The 19,260-nt window shown below is 38.7% G+C and overlaps 1 pseudogene; it reads right to left on the reverse strand.

Annotated features, from left to right (window-relative positions):
* Positions 1-353: 353 nt before the first annotated feature.
* On the reverse strand, positions 354-5,221 carry LOC147891035 (uncharacterized; annotated as a pseudogene).
* Positions 5,222-19,260: the final 14,039 nt, after the last annotated feature.

Here is a 19,260-nt window from a genome sequence, read left to right on the forward strand (position 1 = left end):
ATTCATCAATTATAATCACAAAGACATGTTTTTTCCTTCTAAAAGAAATGATCTATCAAAACAAAATATTGCTCACATTTCACCATGAAATATGTATTAACCATCAATAAAAAGATAGCAACAACATCTTGTGAAGAAGATAATGAGACTCATGAATAACACAAACATTTTTGAGTAACATGAGTAATGGACAAGAAAGTGAGAAATTCTATCCTAATGAGACTCATCAACATGAGTAATGGACAAAAAGACAAGAAATCCTATTCTATCATTGGATATTCTTCTTCTTCTTGGTGTCCCTATCCCTCTTGTTGCTTAAGATTAGCATCAAGAGTATTGGTTACTATTCTGTCCTACTCATTATGAGCATCTGGTTCATAATCAAATAGATCTACAATCTTCCCAATAGCTTGTTCACGAATGGAAGGTTGAGGCTCTCTAGAAGCATAAGAAAACCTTGGATCAGACTCTGTAGTCTCCATTCCTACTTCTTGGTACTCATCTGGAAACTCTGCTAGTGCCATCACTCTTTGTTCAATAAATTGTACCTATAAGGGGTCACAGTCAACAATAAAAACATTTCTCCCCCTCTTTAGAGCACTGACAGTTGTGGTGCATGTTCCGGCAAACAAGTCCATTAATTGAAAGAAGGTCAATTAAATCCATCATCAAAAGTTGACGATTTTGATGATAAAGATTAATTATGCCTGTTAATTTACCAATCGTATGCCTAAACTTTTTGCAAATGCCAGGTGTCTCCAAAAACTTTGCACGAGTTGGTTTCATGCAAAATTATATGTCCCTTGAGCTCTTAATCTAGATGGAGAGTGAAAACCAGTCATTGCAATCTCACATGCCTAAGAAAGTCGATCAAGTTTGTACCCATGGATGTTGGGTTTAGTCTTGCAAGTAAGATTTGACAAAACTGGAGTGCCTCAGGATCGATGGAGTGCTCCAAGGTGGATGGAACCTAGTGAAGACATGATGAAGAGAGTGCTCATGACATGTACCTCAAGTCAATTAGGTTCCAAGACAAATTGGCTTGGACTCATAAACATAATCTTGAGTTACAGAGTGCCCTTTGAATAGTCAACACTTGTGAGATCCTCTGATCCACATCTCTCCTTTTGGATATTGTTGATCCACATCTCCACATCATATGGTCCACATCCTAGGGTGGCTACTTTAATTATTTCCTATACCATACCTTAGCCTCTAATTATGTGCTCATGGCACCATATCTCAACACCTCCCCTTGGTGTCATGATCCATTGGCTACTACTACAAGGTGGTCAGATGTGAGTTACAAGATCAAATCCTCCCCTAGGTGCTTTCATAGCTACTCTCAGGTGTTTAGGTTTGTATGGGGCTAAAGGTGGCAAGGCTTTTGCTTTTCAATACATGTTGTCGATGGCAGTCTCTTCTTTGCTTGATGTAGCTTGATGGATGATGCTTTGTTCTACCATGTGCCTTAATGCTTTATGTGTGGTTGCCATGCTTTGTGCTATGGTCATCTCATACACGTGCTTTTGGCATGGTTTTTTTGCATTCATGATTCGCTTTTCCATTTGTTGCAAAGGTCTTACCATGAGCTTCGTTTTGCTTTAATGGAAGTGTCTGCTTCGTTTTGCTTTAATGGAAGTGTCTAATTGCATACAATGATTTTGATCTAATAGGCGCATAGAGCTCAAAAAGAAGATCACTTTTCCTTTTTGGAGCATGTGCAAATTCTTTCTGGATTGAAAGTTACGGCTAGTTGAAGTTTCTGTGAAGAAGAGGGGCAATTGATGATGTGGCAGAGGCTGTTCATATGCTGCAGACACACTGTGCTTAGTAAAGGCCTTTGTGCTTATGTGGCATTTTTACCTAACCTTAAACTAACCATGGCATAATGGGTTGACCTGACCAAGGGTTTGGCTTGACCAACCCTATCCACTTACTGACCAAGTTTAGTCCTATCTAGGTTAAGTTGACTAGCACTCAACCAAACTAACGAACATTCACTGTGGTTGGATTAACTTAACCACAATTAAGTCTTATCTTGCCACGTGGCCTTTTTTTTGGGGGGGGGAAGAAGATGGTGATGCAGATGAATCGGTTGTCATTGAAGGAGACGGGCACTGTAGAGAAGTGGAGTCGCCTGAGATGCAGAGAACGAGAGGAGCTGAGTCAAGGGTGCTTGATGCAATAAGTAAACACATCAAGTACTGATCAGACGGAGACCCATGAAACCAACACTCTAGATCATTCAAGGCCAGTAGCTCCTATACATTTTCTGCATCGCCTGCAGCAAGCGCCTCATAGAAGGCGAGAACGACCTACTTGTTTTCTTGCTCCAATGCTTCTGAGAAGAGGCTGGTATTAGCCCGTTCAATTAAACAAGAAGAAAATAACAGGTTCAGAGTATGGATCTACGCGTGTCAGCCACTGTAGGTGCAGGTGAGTTCACTAGCAGCTAGGAGAAATTTGGTTGGCCCGTTTGCAGGAGCTCTGGAGTGCAGAGTTCGACAAAAGACCAGGGAGCATAGAAGAAGAACTCGCTAGAGTTGTAGCTTGTCTCAGCTTCCTTGCATCAAGCTCATCACCACGTAGAGTCTTCTATAGAAAGGTTGTTGAAGGAGCGTGTGCTTGTGCGACGTTTGATAAGGTGGTTTGCAGCAGCTGATCATCAAGCTATTTGGAACTATGGGAGGTGAAGAGGCATTTGAGGCTCCGTTGAGGCCTTTAGGCTAATGAGAGCCTCGTTTGCCATCGCCTTGGTTGTGGTGGCTTGCTGGCTGTCTGGGATGGCCGAGATGCCTTTGCTGAAGGAGTAAAGCCACCTTTGCTGAAGGAGGTCCTTGGAGTTGAAGGTCAAAGCTTTCATTACCGGATGGAGCTCGGCCGCTTTGCTTGTAGCACTGCTACTTTGCTTGAGTACTTGTTGCAGGTTCTCTTGAAGGCTTCTCACTAAAACCCAAGCATTTAAGCACTCTACAACCCTCACTCAGCAGCTTGAACAAGAAACAGGGACACACCCTTAGCAACAACAAACACTTGCACACACACCTAGGAAAGCCTCTCTCAACATCTTTGGCATAGATTTTGAAATGTGAGTGCCATGGGAAGGAGCTCGAACACATAGTTAGTCCCCAAAATAGTATGTCTCTCTGATTTCAAAAATCTCACTCAGAAAGAATCTCTCTAAATGAAGAACTCTCGAGATCTAAAACTAATCTTACACTCTGAAACTAATCTAGGAATCGGAGCAATCCTAGTGAACTACTATAATGAGCTAAACTCTGAGAGCTGAACCTATGCTCTGATACCATGACAAAACTAGAGTACCTCAGGATCGATGGAGCGCTCTAAGGTGGATGGAACCTATGTGGAGATATGATGAAGAGAGTGCTCATGACATGTACGTCAAGTCAATTAGGTTCCAAGATATATTGGCTTGGACTCATAAATAGAATCTTGAGTGGATGTGCATTTCTCACACTTCAACAATACATGATAGGCCTCTTATATAGAGGGTTCCCTTTGAATAGTCAACACTTGTGGGATCTTATGATCCACATCTCTCCTTGTGGATATGCTTGATGCACATCTCCACATCATGTAGTCCACATCCTAGGTGGCTACTTTAATTTTTTCCTATACCATACCTTAGCCTCTAATTATGTGCTCATGGCACCATATCTCAACAAGATTCTAGTAAAAAATGCCACAAAAATGTAACCAAAAGAAAAGAAAGGGCTAGAGAAGAGAAAAAGTAGAAATAGTACCATATGATCATCTGATTCACCATGTTAAGATCTGTGAAGGCTTTTTGAGCAGCTGTAATTTGATCATGAGCATGAAAAAATATGAGTGCCCATGATTGACAAGTTGTCACTTTCGGAAAACTTTGAATGACTCTTTTATAAGAACTTACTCCATACTTCACATCATCATTGACTGAGTTTGAAGCTTTAAAACCATATGGAGCATCAACGATTGCTAAAGTATAAGGATGAACTGTCACAAATGTGGTCATCTCCTCTACTCATCCTTAATTAACTATCCAAAGCAAGGGAGGCTCATCCACATCATCTGAAATATATTTGGGTTAACCAGGAACATTTTGAATTGTTTGTTCTTGCTCTCTTCTTTTCCTCTCTATTCGACAACGAGACAAAAAATGTTTAAAGCTGTTTAAAGGGTTGATGAATTTCCCTCAACTTAACATGAGGGTCTCGATTATGCATTTCATAGATATTAAGTAACACCCAAGATACTTGAAACTTAAAATAGTATCAAAGAGTTCACATTTCAGAATGTAAATCATAACATTTGACAAGAAGATTGTTAAGCCTTAAAAATGAAAATATTAATCTTAGAATTTCACATATGACCTTAAGCTAGAACCTAGAATGCAAAGACCATCTTGATGAGACTAGAAGTGGATTCTAGAATTCAAAGAGTGTTCATGTGACCTTAAGATTAAAACTAGAAGAAGAACCTTACAAACTTGGAGGTAGGATTCTAGAATCCACTTACACATTTTTCAAAAATAAATAAGAATCTCTCAAGCTCCTTTGGGTTACTTGAATCAAGATGGTATTTCCTAACTTCATCCCAATCACTACAATTCAACTTTTCTATCATAATTCTTTGCATGTGCAAATAAGATTTTTGCCTACAAAGACAAAACTACATTTATCAAGAAGCTAAAAGCAAGTTCTTGAGTGAAAAATTATAAAATTTGAGTGAATGAGCAAAGTAAGAAAATATACATTTCAAATTTTGCTCCCATCTCCTCTAAGGAGATGTTTCCAACCTTCACACGTGCTAAAACTCTTACTATTAAAGATGTATCACGAATTCCTTGCAAAGATCTTCAAGGAGTTATCTTCATGTCTTCATAAATAGGATTTATGGCTTCATCTGCCTTGACTTTCCCATGAGAGCTAGAAGGATCCTTCAACATCTTTTGACCTTTCAACTTTCCTTGCTCCCATAAATCAAGAATCTCTTCTTGTAGGTTCCAGACATCCCCATCACGAAATGCCAACTAAAAATAATTATCATAAGGCTTGATGTTAGGCTTTTGGTCAGCACCACATGCATTATTCTTGTGTACGTGTAGACCACATCTCTCACAAAGAGTGACTCAAAATTTATGATCAACAATCTGCCCTTCACTTTGTTGTGTGACCCATTCATTATGAAAGAATCTAATTTTTTGAATGAAAGTCATTTGTAAGTGATAATTTGAGTCAATATTGTGATTCATGGATAATATTATGCACTCCTCGTCAGTCAAACCTGCATAAATCCAACAAATTGCTATCTTATAACTATCAAGGTGGTCATATTCTAGACAAAGTTCTTTTTTTGCAAGCAATCCATGGGTTCTACCTAGAACATAATACTTGTAAGAATCTGCCTAAGACTTTATCCATGAGTTCTTTGTAGGACATTGATCCCCGTCCACCAAAACAAGTAGTAGTAGCACCATGGTTGTAGGTTTTGATTTGGATCAATGGATGGTAGTTCAATACAACTGACAGGTAGCTCACAAGGTAAAGGATTGACCATCTTGTCTTCTTACACATCTCTCGAGTAGCATTATCTAAATTCTCATCTTGTGAAGCTGACAAGGGTGCACCTAGATGTGAGGGCACAATCTCACCTTCACTTAAGAGTTGTTTCTCCCTTTTTTTACCTTTACTACCTTTTGTTCTTTTGTCTTGCATAGAAGGTTCTTGAACTGGCTCCTCTTCACTCGAATCTTTAGTGTCGGTGTCCGCATCTTCTTGCGTCTCTTCATCTTCATTAGAGATACTTGCAAAATATGAACCACCAAAAATACTCTCCACATTCTCCAAAAATGCTTGACCAAACTCTAAAGTCCAATAAGAAAACTAGAACTTAAAAAAAGAACATGCAAATTATAGTTAGAAAAAGTAGGAGATGAAGAGGAAATTTTCTTACCAAACCTCTTGTTTCCATCGCATCTTCCAAAAATTGTTGTGTGCTTTGGGGATTGACCTCTTGTAGCTCAAATTCATTTTGAAAAAGGACAACAACTTCAAATGATCCTAGTTCACACTCAACTATAATGTAAATCTTTTTTGATCTTTGCTCCATCATAAACTTGATTAGTATCACTTGATAAACCTTTATGTTTAGTCACGAGCAAAAAGGTAGTTAGTAGGATCAACTATTGTCCTATGAAGGCCAAGAACTCCCATGGTCAATGTCTAACCATGCCCATACTTTGATTTTTTAGTCTTTTCCTCAAAAGAATCATCATTGCTAGTAGGTTTTGAAGCCTTTGGAATAGGAGCCTCCATCTCATTTGAAGAGCGCTTATGTGTACGACCTTTCACTCTTGATGGTGTTGACTGCTTTGCTATGGAAATTATTTTGCTGCAAGAACATGCTTTTTTTAAGACACTCTCTCCCTTGTTGGCATGACCTCACTTTGCTGTAGAGACTGTTTAGGTGCAAGAAGCTGTCTCCTTGACGAAAAATTTGGTGAGTTGAGCAATCTTGTCTCCGGAAACTCTAGACTCATGGGAGGTGCTTGCAAATGGGAAGGAGTCAAGGAGCCTGAACACCCCAACCTTCCTCTTCCATCACCTCCCACCTCAGAAGGTGATGTTATTTTGGAGGTTTTGGATGTTTTCTTGGAGTGGAGAAGTTGGGATTGTGATGCCATTGCTTGGAAAACAAATACTGAGATTAAAAAAACTTAAAGTAATGGAGGAAAGAGAAATGAGTGAAGAAGTTCTTGTATAAAAGTCAAATTAGCATGCCCCATCACGAAACAAGTTAGAAATTGGATTCTAGAAATTAAACTAAACAAAAGAAGATTAAAGAAGAACTAGTGAAGTGGAAAGTAGCATGGAAGTGAAACCTAGAACATTGTAAAAGAATAGTGAGTCACAAATCTAAGAGGTAGGATTCCAGAATCCCAGTATGAAAGGTACAAAAATATAAAAGCACAATTTTTACCAAAAAACATCTCAAAAGTAGAAATTGAAGAGAACATTGCAAAATCTCTCCAAATTCACATAAATTTTGTGAAATTGGGAGATAATAACTACAATATTTTGACCAAAAGAGCACTTTGATTGTTTTAAAAGTATAGAAATCGTTGCTTTCACTTGTTAAAAAAAGCAAGGAAGACGTTAAATAAAGTACATTTTTCAAGAAAAACCCAAGAAATTTCAACTTTTATAGAATTTGTAAACTAAACATGATCCTTGTTGAGAATTCTCACCTCTTTGTAAAGAGCATCAATGGACATAACTTGAGCATAGCGAAGTGCTAAAATTATGTTTGCTGAATGGGGTTTTGTGTGTGTTGAATGTAGAGTCATTGAATCCAAACTGAAGGATGGAATTTGATCCACTAAGACTCCTGTAAACATTGGAGAGGTGAAAGGAATAGAAGATCCCACGATCATAACCACTTTCCCTTCTTCTTCTCTTTTTGACATGATTTGCAAGATTTCACATCACTTGCTAGGCGTTTCCCCTAGGTATAGAGAACTCGGATTCTAGAATTTAATTTCATGAAAACAAACGGGAGTAGATGAGGGAAATAAGAAATAGTTTGAAGCTTTTGCATGATGTAAATGTTGTTTGTGCTGATATTAACATAATCGTGTTGATTTTTGGGATTCCAGTGTCCCAAGTGCAGAGAACTAAGATTCTAGAATCCCAAGTGTAGAGAATTGGGATTCTAGAAACCAACCTTCAAAGGAATACAATAGCTGTAGAGAAGGTAAAGTAGCTTCTATGCTACTTTTCAGACTTTTGCATTGTATTCTAGATGATTTTGTTCGTGCTCTCAAGGGCTGCCATCCCTTGAACCCCATACTATCAGGGGAACCCCGTTGATGCTTGAAGTTTTAAAAACCTTCCACTACATGTCTTTTTGTTTTGGGATTCCAAAATCCTTCACATCTTAGTTGGACTCTCGAAGTCCACTCTTCCCAAACTTTGGGATTCCAGAATCCCAAATAGAGCTATTTTGTTTCTTTACAACCAATGTAAGCTTTAAGGTTAGGATCCAAATCCCAATCTTCATATAAAGTGGATTCTGGAATCCTACTTTCCTTTTCACTAGTGCTAAAGAACCATTTCTTAAAAATAAGACTTCTAAGGTTTGAATTCTAGAATCCTTCCTTTTGGAATGGAGGACTCATCTTGAGAAGATATTTTTTTTTTCCTTTGCATGTTGTGTACTTTCATGTGTAATTATGTTTCAATAATTATAAACAATCGGCCCAAAGTTTATAGACAAGAATATCTCCTCATAACTAACTCCATACCTCAGACTAGCAAAATTTGTTCCTTATCTTTTCCAAATATACAAACTCTCATAAAAACTACCTTTGTGGAATCCCAAAACATTAACCACAAATTAAGTAATGTTCTGTTTAAAACTATATTTTTAGAATGTAAACTAAAGAAGACAAGTAAAAGACCAACCTTTGCTTAAAAGTTGTACAAAACTGTGTGCAAGCCTCTATAGTGCTCTCGAGCTCCAATTCCAACTCTTGCAATTAAGCAATAAGGCCCTACACCTTCTTTTAAAGCACTCTCTCTATTTTTAGAAAGTTAGATATTTTTAAATTTTAAATAATTAAATTCTGTAAAAAAAGGTTACACAGACTCTTTCCATGTCTCCAAAGCCTCATTTACAAGGTGCAATATTTGATTTGTGTTTGGTGATAGAGTGGTAACATGGAGCTCATGAGTAGTCCTAGTAAGTCCTCCATTTTTTGTCCATATCCTTCACAAACTTCCACTTTTAGCAAGGATATTGAAGAAATCAACCACACCCCCTCCTCAAAGAGACTTCAATTTTGGTAATCAACATGCACATTGAGCATCGACACTAGCAATGCTAAGCAAAGAGCTTCAAGAGGTGCAAGGAAGGAAAGGATACTTTCAAGAATTCCATACATGATGCAAATAGAGCATTTTGTTGTAGAAAGAATTGCTTGAGGTCACTAGGATTTAAAAAAATCAAGCAAGAAAGGCATCATTTCTTTGGGTTGAAAAGACGAGAAGAAAGTCTCTTCTTGAGAACTTTAGGGAGAGCCTCCTCCTCCTTGGCGACCAAATACTTTATTAGTGATATGATGGTTTGTAGATCAAGCTTCATGAAAGTGTTTTCCCTTGGAAACTTAAGAATGGAGAAAAAAATTACAAGCAAAGTACTTGAGGATTTCATCCAACTTATCACTCACAAGAAACACCACAAATTTCATTGTTGAGACAATGGCTTCAAAGTTTTGTCTTGCTCAATGGGGAAGTCCTCCCAAATTCTACATTCACTCATTTGCCAGAAAGTTTCACAAAGAAAGAAGTCTACAATATTTATGTAGATACATTCAAGTAGAGTATGCAAGAGGTTCTCTCCCTTCCCTCATTCTTGAGAGTCTGGAGGCAATATTTCTCTCATATGAAAATTCCTAAGAAGAACAAGATGGGCGTTTGTTAAATTTGTGTAGAATTGAAAGCAAAAAGAGACACCGCAATGACCAAAGAAGACAAGGGTGTGTACATTAGTTTCTCTTAAGAGTTTTTTTAAAATAAAGGGTACATAATTGAAATTAAAAAATTGTTCTCATCTTTTGTGCAGTTTCTCATACATTGCAGAGCAAATTAAAAAAGCTTTACAGAACAACAAAGCACAAAAAGGAAAAAGTTGGCAAAGCATAGGAAAAAATATTTGGAGAAGAAAGAAAAGTACTTGGGCTTGGTCGTTTATGCTATGAATAAAAAAAAAACCATGCTACCTCACTTCATACGCATCCAAAAAATGTGGAGGAAAACTTCATCCAATTGCATGTTGTTGGAGCGTTGGAGTTCAATGGTGTCTTGTCATCAAGAGTGTTCATCAATTTTCCTAAAATTCATAATAATCCAAAATTGATAGTCACATTACTTCAAAATATCATTGGTGGATGGCCTAGTCAATTACCACCTATTCTTTACTTGTAGCTTGGCAATAGAAGTAGAGAAAACAAAAATCAAGTTCTACTTGCATATTTGAACATGCTAGTGCACATAGAGATTTTCAAAAAAGTTAAAATTGGGTTCCTGTTAGTTGGACACACACATGATCAGATTGATCAGATGTTCACAGTAGATTCTCCATCAAACTTGCAAAGAAAAGTGCCTTTGATCTTTCACAAATTTACAGTGTGCTACAAGATGCATATGTTCCAATGCCTTCCATTGAAGTAATTGAGGAGACATATGATTTTAGATCATATGCAACTGGAGAAGGTGTCTACAATGCATCATTTGTGCAGCTCAATGACCATAGCTTTCAACATCAATTTAAAATAGAGAAATAGGATGAAAATACTCAGAATCATGTGGAGCAAAAAATATTCCAACTTTGAAACTTGGCTCTCACAAGAGGGAATCAAGTTCTTATTGTCCATTCCAACATGTGCAATATTTTGAGCTAAGCACATGCTACTCTCTTCCACAAGTGAGATAGCAAGGTCCCAAAAACATAATTGCTCAATGCATTTTCTTCAGTGCTTGAATGAAATTAAGGAGGTAGTGTGGGGTGCACATGCATATTTTCTAGCAAGTACACTACAATGGTGGCATAATTTTTTTGTACATCAAGAGAGACTCATTGAGGAGTTCAAAGATTATGCAATTCAGCTCAATGTACCATATGTGTGGCATGAAATTGAAGTTTCTAACACAAGCACCATGGATTGTAGTACAACAGCAAATGACATGCCAATTGGAGAAGAGTTATTAGCAATGGTCCATGGAGAAACAAGGGAAATGTATGTTGGCCCTAGAAAATCAACCAAACATCATCTACAAGAGAAGGAAATGTGGGAGCATAATGTAAATGAGCTAAATGAGGGCACAATGATAGCAGTTCTTGCTACTGAATGATGAAAACAATCATCCATTTTGGTTGGCCAAAGTCACAAAGCTTATCTATGAGGGCAATGTTGTTACTGCTGTGGAAGTATATTGGTATGGACCTCATTCAATTTATGCACTCAAGGGAAAGTATGATCCAAATATGATTAAACAAAGAAAAAAAGGAAAGAAAAGTGAAACCCATCGCCGTGTGGACATTCTTAATTTGCAGGATGTAGAAATTCTTATGTATGGATTTGAGTTAGCAAGTTTTGGAAATTTGCGCCAAAAAACCATTGATATTTCAAAGAAAAAGGTGGAAGGACTCTCCTAGTTCAATGGAAGAGATTCTTATTCTTTGTACTTTGTCATGTTTTCCAATTTGAATAATAGAACTCTTTTTGTAATTCAAAATTTTAGACATTTTTGGGTTATAGAGTCAAACAAAAGTACTATTTTATGCATTCTTTTCTCATATACGTAGTGGTTTTTAAAAAATGTTTCACATGAAAGTCTATTTTTTGTCCCAAAATTTTGAATAAAGGTACACTTTTTGATGTTTTTCCCAAAATGGAGTTGAGTTGTCATTTGCACTATTTTGTTGTCATTTTTTAATAACTTTTTGTTCTCATGAGTCCCTATAAAATTTGGGGGACCTTTTGAGTCTCTACTTAAAGTGGGGGGACCTCAAAATGTGTAGGCATTCAAAAGGAAGATGGAGCTTGTAAGTACTCAAGGAGGTACTTTTCTTTGAGAAACTTGGTATACTCCAAGCAAGTTGTGGCTCCAACTCGTTGCTTATGTTTGGAGTGATTTGCACTTGGCAAATATTCATTGAAATTTCAGAGAGATCCCATCCTTCTCTTGATTTCATATCTACGTATTGCTTCCAAAATTCACCAATGGGATTACTAGGCATGGGAATCCTATTTGTATCCTATTGCAACTCCCATGTGGGTGTGGAATTTGGATTATCCCCAATTTGTGAAGCTCATTGATGGAATCATTAATGGTGCCTTCCATTGGAGACTCAAGTGAGATATGAGGTATATGTAGTCTTGGGGGAGAGGAAGATGTTATAGGGGACAAACTTGAGGTGGAAGCAAGTAGTGAATTTGAGAGGGTAGAAGTAGGGATCTCAGTGGAAAGTGGAGGGAGATCAGGGCAAATGGATTTAGCGGCTTGATAGTCCTCAAGGGAAGGATTTTCAAGTGATGGAAAAAAGTTAGGTGTTATTGGATGGTAGGAGTTAGATTCTTTCATAAGAAGCTAGTATTGAGACACATGGGCAAACAGGCATGGCAAGGCATTAGATTCTTTGATAAGGAGGTAGTGTTGAGATGTATGGGCAAAGAGGCATCGCAAGGAATATGGGTTAGCATGAATTTCTAGAAAGATATGGTTACTAGAATTAGGGAGGTGTGTGAGAAGATAAAAAAAGAGAGTGGCAAAAGGGGAGATTAGATTGAAGGTAGAACACATATTCCTGTGGTAGATCTTTGTCACTTTTGGTAGGCATTATCAGCTTCAATGAGCTTCAATGTAGGATTTGTCTTGCATTTATATTCCAGGGAAGTTGATGGTGATTTTTGCACTAAGGGTAGGAGTCCATCGACTACTACCCAAAGAGGACTTTGATCAAGTACTCATATGCTTTAATCGTATGATATTTGCATGCACTGAGACATAGAACACATTTCTCTCATTCTCATCCATTTGCCAACGTAGATCTTAGGGAGTCTTTGAGCTCACTTTGCTGGTCTAATCAAGACCAGATATTGCATGTATCATCTTGACTTGCAATTGTTTCCATTGAATGCATATTGTTCCTTCAAGGTGACCCTCTTACTGGAGGACTACAGCAAGCTCTTGGTATAATCTAGTGATGCCTTGTAGCAATAAATCTTGTGCTGACTCCTGTACATCATCATTGGCTTGACTAGGACTTGAAGCTCCAACTTGGAAATTATTGCCTTTTGATTTTGCAGCTCTATGCACTTTTCTTTATACTTACCTGGTGTTGAGGTGTATGCAAGCTTTAGACTATTGAATTGTTGAGCTGCTTTTGGATGCCCTCGAAACTGATCATTAAGCATACGGAGTTGGATTATCTCTTGTTCTTGAGTATCCAGTTCCACTTCAGCATTCAGAATTGTCTCCCTTGATGCTATGCATTCTTTCTCTAGTGCTTGAATTTGATGCTTACCATCTTTGAGGTTGTGCTACAAGGTTTTTGTTTAAGTGCACCATTTGTTTTTTTAGATCATCACAAGAGACTTGCATTTCAGAGAGAGATAACTTGGCCTCTTCCTTTTTGCTAAAGGCATGACATAGGTATAAGTGTTTTCTTAGAGAAAAATTATGGCTTGTAAGGCATCCTTTCCACTTTCTACTAGAGCATTTTGCACAAAGAGCTATTGCTGCATTTTCTCTACCATGCTTTCCTTGAGCTTATGAATTTCAATCTCAACACTTTGCAACTTGGTTTGGACTGATGGGATCATCTGTCTTTCCATTTCTCTTTGCTACTCATCTGATGTCATGCTAGCAAATAACTATGACCATTGTTGCAATTGCTGACTCTGATGCTATATGATCGAGAATGTGCTATTCCCTTGCTTGTATTGGTCATATAGTTGGCTGCCATGTGCCCATGTGGAATCCTAATCTCTTTCTTAAATAGGTTGACTTGTGATTCTAGAAGAGGTACACTATTTGGCTCACCTGTAAAGTCATTGGGTGGCATGGTCTCCTCTTGGATTTTTGCCCTTGAGTCCTTCTATTGCGGTAGCAATTTTGAACTGAGTTGTAGGATTTTTTGGTAGAGATCCAGATTGTCATTCTTTGGAATTCGATCGGATTATTTTCCATCCATGTCATCCACATTGAGAGTAGATGGAGAATCTAGTTCCCATTTTGGAGACAATATCAAGTTTTCAAAGTCTTCTATATCTTATGTTGAGAGGGGTGTAGAAGCTTCCTCTTGTTGTATTACAAACCAATTATAATGGCCAATAGATGGGCAATGTAGCATTTGCCATCATGTGTAGTGGATACATCATTGGTTAGTAGCAAGGACATATGTTGAGCCCAGTCTTGTAGTTTTTTTGTGCCAAGGAGTGTAAGAGTTTTTACTGACATGTAATTTTTTCTCTCTTGTATAATTGAAAATTCACCCAGAAACTTGTGTGTCTCTTTGCATATGGGGTCCAACATCATATCATGGGATATTCCCCCACTTTGTGACTTTGTGTTAGGTGGGAACAAATCCTGAATCTCAAAGAATCTTGCATCCAAGTGTTTCATTGGATACTCTTCTCGTGCCTCTAGGAATGAGAAAGCTTCTTGCATTGTGGATCTACTAAGGTAGATCTATAAAGGTATTTCATTATACATTACTATGCCATACTTATCCTTCTCCAACTATCTACTTTTATATGACGTTGTAAATTGACCAATGTATTCTATCATAGCAGGTGTTGGTAAGAAGAATTGTAGCTTCTCAAAATTATTCCCTAGACCTGTTGACTATAAGAAGTTTTATGGATCGGTTGACATGGTGAACCTTGATACTTGTGGCCATACAAGTGCTATTTTTCCTCTATTGTTAGCTCTTTGTTGGCTTGGGCATCAAGTTGTTTTGCACCTGCATCCTACATAGTTGATGTCTCTTCCTTGAGTTCTCCTGACTCTAGGGTCCTCAAGTTTTGTGGCATATCTCCTTGGTATCTTGCATTTATTTGTTCATCACTGTCATGGTCCAGAACCACCAATTGTGGTCACTTTGGTGTTGACCTGTGGGTTGGTGACCTTGGATCTTGTCCTTCTTTAGGTCGGTGATTTGGGGAGGACTATTGAAGGTGAGGTTTGGGCTGTTTGGCTTGGTGTTGGTTTGTTGATGGCGTTGTAGGCCTTTTCCCCATCTTAGTGGACATGAATTAGGTCCCAATCTGCTGACAGTGCCAATACAGTGCCATGTGCCAACAGTGCATGTTTCTTTTGTGAGTGGCTGATGCATTTTACTCTTTTGGTGATGAGGTGTTGTGTGTGTGGACCAAATAAAGTATCACTTGGGGATTTTATTTGTACAATTTATTCGTGGTGCTCGAAATGTGTGGGTATGCTAAGCATGACTAGTGAGGCATGAGTTCCTCTTATATGCTTAATTTGCTAGGGAGGTCATAGGGTAGGTAGGACTCAATCATCACCTTTGAGCCCTAAGTTGAGATTGGTTAATGCTACCTATATGTGTGAAGATGTACATATGCTAGTGCATGCTTGTGATACAATATAATGCTAATTATAGAGTAACCATGGAAGACTTGGAGACCCCAAATCTTCATTATTGTCAGGGATTGCTTATATCTTGATGTAGTAGTGCTTTAGTTGGCCCCCATTTATTGTTGTGGTGAAGTGGACTCCATCCAATGTTTCTAGCAACACACCTCCAATGGGATTCATATTTTGGACTCTATAAGGTCTTTGACCTAGATATTTGAGTTTGCCCTTGTGGACTTTGGCATTGTATAGTAGGACTAAGTCACCTTTCTTAATCTCTTTATCTTTAAGGTTTCTATCAAACCATGCCTTCCTTGTTCATTTTTTTGCTATCATGGCATGGTAGGAAACTAAACTTGTCTCTATATTCTTTTCCATTTGATAGAGTCTTTCCTTGAGGGACTCATGGTCACCCATGCATTCTTGCACTACTATGCGTAGGCTTTGTATGACAAATTCCAATGGGACCACTGCTTTAAGGCCATACACTAATTGAAAAGGCGTAAATCTTGTACTAACCTTTAGTATGATTCTATAAGCCCATAAGGCTGCATTAAGATTTTTTGCCCAGTCAGATCTCTTGGGCTCCACTATTTTGATAAGGACAATGCATACTACCTTGTTGGTGGACTAGGCTTGTCCATTGCCTTGGGGATAGTAGGGTGTGCTTTTTTTGTGGATAACTATAAAGCCAAAAAATAGTTCTTGGATTATCTCATTGGCGAATTGTTTGCGTGTATATCTGAAACAATTCCAATGGGGCATCCAAATTGTGTAATCACATTTTCATACAAGAACTTTGCTGTGCTTCTAGCATCTGCCTTTCTCACTACTTTAGCTTTAGCCCACTTTGTGAAGTATTTGGTGGCCACAATGATGTAGCATACTTGTGTTCCCTTGGCGGCTGGATGTATGGGTCCCACAAAATCAATCCCCCATTTTTTAAATGGTTGTTGTTGAGCAATAACTATTGTTAGAGGATTGAAATCCTTGTGCTAGGGTTTGATTGTTCTTTGGCATACATCACATTGTTTGACATAGTCATAAGCATCTACCCAAAATCCTACTAAGAGGATCTTTCTTGCTTCCCCTGCAAAGTTTCCTCCTGCTATGCCTTCATGAACTTCTCTTATGATTGACATAATTTCATGTAGCATAACACATCTTTTGAGTATTTGATCATTGCCTATCTTGAATAACTGACCTACAATTAGTTGGTAGGGGGAAACTTTTAGAATTAATTTCCTTGCCTCCATTAGTCACATTTTAGGGGGTGGTCTTCCTGTCATTAAATACCAAATGATGTCTGCACACCATTCAGGCATAGCATCAATTTGAAATAGAGCAACATCTGGCAGGTCATCTTCTATTCCTTTGAGATCTTCTCCTATCATCAATCGTGACATATGATCTCCAATGTAGTGCTGAGCCCTTTCCCTTACCACTATCTTGAAGTTGAATTCTTGGAGTAGTAGAAGCCATTTGGTGATCTGACCTATGGTACATGGTCAATACACAACACACAATAGGGCTTGATGATCCGTGTAAAATACAAAGTCAATGGCCAATAAATAATGTTAAAATTTTTTCACACTATAGACCATTGCTGTGGCTTTCCTTTAATTGTTAGTGTAATTGACCTTTGGGCCTGCTTGCAAAGTAGATTGGGTAATATTTGTTGTACTTGCGGGGTTGACATAGCACGCTCCCTATTGCATATTTGGAACCGTCTGTATTGACATAACATTCTATGTGCCAATTTGGTGTCAGTAGGACAAGGGCCGTGATCAATCTCCACTTGAGGGTTTCGAATTCTTGATCACATTATTTTGTCCAAATGAAGTTGACTAGGAGCTTATATATGGGCCTTGAAATGATGGCATACCTAAGTATGAAATCTCTTTAGTATCTGGCATGGCCCATGAAAACTTGGACACCCTTTGCTTTTAGTGGGGGGAAGTTCCATGAAGATGTTTATTTTTGTCATGTAAGTTGCAATACCATGTTGAGAGACTATGTGTCCAAGGACTAGTCCATGTGTGACCAGGAATTGGAATTTGAGAGGATTCCATACTCCCTGCATTTCTTCAGTAGATTTTCAAGGCATTGCAAGTGATCCTTTTTGCCTGAGTGTATGCACAAGTCATTGAGGAAGATGTGTAGGAACTTGTTGAGAAATTCCTTGAAGGCAGTGTACATGATCCTTTGAAAGGTGGATGGGCATAAGCCAAATGGCATGACTGTGTATGCAAAAATGGCCCATTCTATTGCAAAGCTATCTTTTCTTGATCTTGAGGTGCAATTTGTACTTGGTTGTACCTACTAAACCCATCCAAGAATCTATACACTTTAGACATGACTACCCTTTCTAAAATTGTTTCACTCAATGATAGGGGGTAGTGATCTCTGATTGTTACTGCATTGATGTTCTTGAGATTCACATATATTATGATCTTCTTGTTTTTCTTAAGGACAATCAAAATTGGTGACACCCAATTGGTATGCTCAATCTCATAAATGAAACTAGCTTCCAGTAACTTTTCTACTCTCTCCCACAATCTTCACATGGTATCAGAGCCTTGTTCGTGGTAAGGAGCTCAAGAAAGCAAGCCAAGTTCGTGGTGTCCTGGTAAGAGGACCAGTGTTGCTTTCCTATTTCGAGTTTGGGAGCAAATCTCTGCAGGTAGCACAGCCAGAAGTGCAGGAGTGCACTGTTTCAGATTGAGACGTCCTTCGCGGTGTGGCGAGAGTGCAGTATATGCTGCGGGGCCGTTTCGGGGCCCGTTTTGAAGGCGGAAGTTCTTCGTAGGCACTCAGAAAAAGGCCCTGTTTTTTGCTGTGCGACCACTGCGCGGCTAGTCGGTGGAAAGGTGCCGCAGAAATTGCATCGTATGCCTGTGTGCAGAGATATTGGGAGTTGCAAATTCATGCCTATTGCCTCTTGATGCAAAATCATCACTAGGAAGTGACTGTGGGGTGAAATACCACTTTCGTCAGTTTTGCAGATCTGCTCGTGTGAGGCAAAAGTTGTGTTTTTTTGCAGTGACAGAATATTTTGCAGTGTTCTGTGATGGCATCTGATTCTCTTTCACAGATTGTCAGTGAAAAGCTTGACAAGAACAACTTCCAGGCATGGAAGTTTAGAATAACGAATTTCTTGATGGGAAAAGGCTATTGGGAGTTCATTACAGGAAATGAAGAAGAACCTGTTCTTCCTAATGTTCCCAGTCAACAGGAAATGCAGGCATTCAAAGGATGGCATGAGAGAGCCAGGAAAGTTATGTACTGGCTATCTATCAGTATTTCGAACTCCATGATTGTGCATATTCAGGATGCGAATATGCCAAAGGAGGCATGGGATACTTTGGCAAAAATGTACAGCACAAATACGCAAGCCAGGAAAATGCAACTCAAACAGGAGTTGCACAATGTGCAGAGAGAAAATTTGAGCATAAATGACTACCACATGAAAGTGAAGAAAATTGCAGATGCACTTGCTTCCATTGGGTCGCCAGTGGATGATGACGATTTGGTCTCTGTGACCTTGAATGGTCTAGGAAAGGATTATGCACAGTTCCGGACATCCATTGCCGTCCGTGAAAAATTTCCTGATTTTGAGGAGTTGATTGCTCTTCTAATTTTCGAAGAGCAGAGAAATGGTGGTGCATCTTCTTCAGCAGGAACTTCAAAAGAAACTGTCTTCTACTCAAATGCTGGCAGAGGTAGAGGCAGAGGTAGAGGAGGCCAATCTGCAGGCCGTGGTAGAAATCAGAATATGCAGCAAATGCAAGAAAACCAGTCCTATGCAGGAGGACGTGGTAACTCTAGAGGCAGGGGGAGCCAAAGAGGCCGTGGTGGATGGCAGAGAGGCCAAAATGCAAACAGCAATATTGAATGCTACTATTGTGGCAAAATGGGTCATATGGCTAAGGACTGCTATAAAAAGCAGAATGACATTATGAATGGAAAATTGCAGCAAGGCAATTATGCATCCTCTAGTAGACAGGGTGATGACAGAAATGAGCATTTGTTTATGGTGCAGCATATGACAAATTCTGTAACAAGTGCAGAAGAAAGCAATGATGTGTGGTATGTT

This window comes from Dipteris shenzhenensis, chromosome 18 (genome assembly GCF_047967505.1).
Source record: "Dipteris shenzhenensis isolate YYH24624 ecotype China chromosome 18, Dip_SZ_1.0, whole genome shotgun sequence".
NCBI lineage: Eukaryota > Viridiplantae > Streptophyta > Polypodiopsida > Gleicheniales > Dipteridaceae > Dipteris > Dipteris shenzhenensis.